The sequence below is a fragment of the Ictidomys tridecemlineatus genome, chromosome 8 (genome assembly GCF_052094955.1).
Source record: "Ictidomys tridecemlineatus isolate mIctTri1 chromosome 8, mIctTri1.hap1, whole genome shotgun sequence".
NCBI classification, from domain to species: Eukaryota; Metazoa; Chordata; class Mammalia; order Rodentia; family Sciuridae; genus Ictidomys; species Ictidomys tridecemlineatus.
Window position 1 is genome coordinate 56,220,408 of NC_135484.1, and position 3,811 is coordinate 56,224,218.

The 3,811-nt window shown below is 42.4% G+C and overlaps 1 long non-coding RNA gene across 1 annotated transcript; it reads right to left on the bottom strand.

Moving 5' to 3' along the window:
• Positions 1-342: 342 nt before the first annotated feature.
• Positions 343-1,467, bottom strand: LOC144365865 (uncharacterized). The gene is made up of 2 exons (XR_013424596.1): positions 1,268-1,467; positions 343-857 (listed from the first exon to the last, which is right to left on the bottom strand). It is a non-coding gene; the product is annotated as an uncharacterized LOC144365865 (long non-coding RNA).
• Between the last annotated feature and the right edge of the window lie 2,344 nt (positions 1,468-3,811).

Below are 3,811 nucleotides of genomic sequence, written 5' to 3' on the forward strand. Positions count from 1 at the left end.
ACTAATCCTCAATCTTTGACAAATAATGGATTGAAAACATTTTATTCCCCCAAGGCATATCAAATCTGTGTGGAGATTTTGTTGTTGTTGTTGTTGTTGTTTCAACCCTCATTCTCATGCCAGGCTGGGAAGAATGTCTTCTGAGATTTAAAGAGTTAATCCCTAGTTATGTGCTGTACACATTCTTGGACAACTTAGTTATTGACCTGGCTTGTAAATCATTCATAGATTTTTTCAGGGGTATCCATATACTTCTGCTGGCAGCATACAGTATCCTGGGCTATTTGTAGAATGGAGATTAAGGTCAGGGACAGTGTGAAAAATTAAGAATAACAACAACACTTCCTTTCCTCCTTGAACTTTAATTGCCTCTTTAAATAAAGCCAAGGCTTTCTTCCTTTGCCACCTGCTCGGAGGGCTTCAGGGAAATGCCAGGAAGCTCTAGTTTCACCCTCGCCATTCTCTGCGCCATGCCACTCAAAGATACCAGGTGGTTTCTATTTCATCCAGGAGCCAAGTACCTGGGACCAGCCATCTTGCATGTAGTCCCTCTGGGTTCCAGCCAGGACTGAAGGAATGCAACATCTTAACATTTTAAGTAACTCTTCTAATCGGATTCCTGAGGGGCTGGATAAGAAGCCAGCCTCCTTGTTCCGTGGGCCTCCAGCGAGATGGTTAGCGGGTTTGCGGTTAACCAAGGCCAAACACCTTGGTGAGTAACAAGGCAGGGTTTAATGGCAGTGGCATCCGTGGGGGCTGTACCTCTAGGGTGTCTAGTATCAGCCGGGTCTGCCCTCTTTTAAATGAGAGGAGAGGCCAGGTCAGGTCTCACCTGTTGTGAGGTTCAGGTTCAATGCCTGTGAAAACAGACACCAAAATAATCAAAGAGCTGCATTCCTGTGTCTAAGTGGCAGCTAATCCCTACTCCTTTGAAGGCACAGAAACCACAGTGACAGTCAAACCCTTAGGAGATTTAGCTGTCTTGTTTGTCCCCAAGTCCTTCAGTTCTCAGAGCCCCAAAGCAACATGACGATATCCCAGTCCATTTTACAGATGAGGAGATGAAGGCCTGATCATGTATACAGACATTTTCTTTCCTTATCCTAATTCCCCCTAATTAGCTTATAAAGGCTTCTTCAAACTTTAAATTAATAAAAGCTGGAAATAGAGTATTGTATTAAATTTCAAACAAGAAATTAATAGCGAGAGACTTTTAAAAGTAAACAGTTGAATATCTAAGATGCCGGAAGTTCATGTTATAATTTACCAACACTAGAGGCAAATGTTTCTCAAGTTGTTCAGTCAACACAATCTGGTTCCCAATCGGTTCCAGTTGAGCATGTCTGAAAGCACATTTTCTCCCCTGGGAAAACTCCTGGAATAGCTGGGCAGCTCTTCCTGCTTCAGAGTTCCCTCTTCTGTCCCTCAGGTGTGTAGTGGAGCATTGAGAGGAAACCAGGGAAGAGCTCTGTGGGGAATGTTGAATGAGCTTTGAGTGCGTTACAAGCCTCTTTGAAGACCACGTGACGAGACGTGGCCCAATGGCTACCTGTCCCCACACAGAGGCCTCTCAGAGCCTGAGATTTCAAAATCAAACTTCTCAGGCAGAGAAGCTCAAAGCCATGCATTCACCAGCTACCACCTTTCTTACCAACCTCAATTTTTACTTTTGGAGAACATGCTAGAATCAAGCACATTCCAAATTCTATTCTTGCTTGTTACCACTTCTGGCGAGTTGCTGTTTATTATAATTTCTTTAAATATTCACAAATACCTACCCGGTAGGTTTTATCATCTTCAGTTTTCAGATGAGGAAACTGAAGCTCTGGGCAGATTGGTGGCTCTCTCAAGGTCCTGTAATTAGTATTATCACTGGGGCTTTCTTAATTCCATGGTAAAAGCAAAGCACAGGATTCTATAAAACAAATCTTTCTTTTTTCTTTCTTTCTTTTTTTTTTTTTTTTTTTGGTACTGGAGATTGAACCCAGGGGTGCTTTATTACTGAGCCAGTCCTTTTTCTTTTTCTTTTTGAGACAGTGTTTCCCTAAGTTGCTTAGGTCTTTACTAGTTATTGAAGCTGGCATCTAACTTATGACCCTCCTGCTCAGCCTCCAGAGTCTCTGGGATTCTAGGCATGCGCCGTCAGACTCTGCTCAAAACAATCTCTTGACTATAGTATAAACCACTGCATCAGGGACTTCACACTGAGTGTAGACTTCTATGCCGTGTGTGTGTGTGTGTGTGTGTGTGTGTGTATGTTGGGTGTACTTTCCCACCAGGGTACAGTCCTTGTCCAGCTTGTGTGTGAGGTCTCTGGCTGAAGCTCCAGGGCCCTGTCAATGTATTTGCTGGGCAGAGCTGTAGTGAATTGCTTGGGGGCGGGTAGGCGGGAAGAAGGGGACTTTTCCCAGAGCAGGTGCATCTTGCCCTGGTTTTACCAGTTCAAAGAGAGGCGTAGAAGCTTTATGGAGGGGAATCTTTATGGAAACAGGCTTATAAAGCTGCCTATATGTGAACAATCTCACATCAGGCTGTTGGGCTCCTTTTGTTCTCTCTCTTCACATCATTTTGGCCTCCGTACATTTGAAGGGGCATCAGCCCACAGGTCCTTATCAAGCCTTTTTCTCCAGTGATTTCAGTGCCTCTGTTAGGTGGGTGGATGAGCCCAAGTAGCCCTCCTTCCTCACAGGTCCTTCCCTATCCCAGCACCAATCTGGAAACTAAAAATCCACCCTATAGTGAATGCACAATAACAAGATTTTAGTTAATGTTTACTTTTTAAAAATGTTATAAACCTGACTTCAAAGATCCTGGAATACTGGTATAGCCCTAAGAGATGGCTTAGTTCCTAAGGTTTACAAGGGATATATTATGATGCTTTCCCATGCCAGAGTTAGGGTGTAGCCTCTATATGAGGGAGGAAATATTTTTATATGACCCTCCTGCAAGTTATCTAACATTAGTCTCTATTGTTCACACTTACTTCATGCTATTAAAATTAAGAAATATAATTGTAGATGTCAGTATTGTAGATGCCTGTTTTTACAATTTATGATGTTATTTTTATTTTTATTTGTTGCTCTCATTATTTCAAGTTTTATGTTGCATCATCTTAATTTTAAAAGCATGTGTTGTTTAATATCCTACATTTTCTCTTTTACAACAATAACAACAACACATCAACCAACAGATGATGGCTGAAAGATGGGTATTTTATGAATATGTGACTCTGGATTCATTTGTGCCTCTGAATTTGTTCCCTGTCCCTGTTGTTGGTATAAATGAAGTTCCTCTATCTCTGTTCGGTGGAGTAGGTTCAGCAGAATAAGGACAGTTACTGTGGGAGTGTCTGCGGCCTTCCTCTCTTTCCTAGATAACCAGAAATAATGCCGTAAGCGCCTGCCCAACTTTTGGCCTCTTTCTTGTCCTAAAGAGGAAGTGCTTTTACTTCTTCTGTAATCAGTGGGAGAGGATTTATATCAATGTTCATAATCAAGGGATGGAAAGAAGAGAGGAAGTAAAACGACCAGAATGCATGTGTGGGGAGCTTGGACAAACACCTGTGGGGGTCCTTGATAAGGATGCCTCAGGACACACAGGAGGGAAATGGGTGGAGAACAAGGGGAATTCATAAGTGTTCTCATGGGACAGGTATTTTCCTTCCCTTCCTGGTGTCTAAGAACCTCAAAAAAAGTATTTGAGTCTTTGAAATTCCTTGTTGTGGAGGACTGTATTCTTTTGACTCTACCGTCAGCCTGAGACTGAACCATATGGATTGCAGATTTATACAAGTTATGTCTGAAAGTGATTC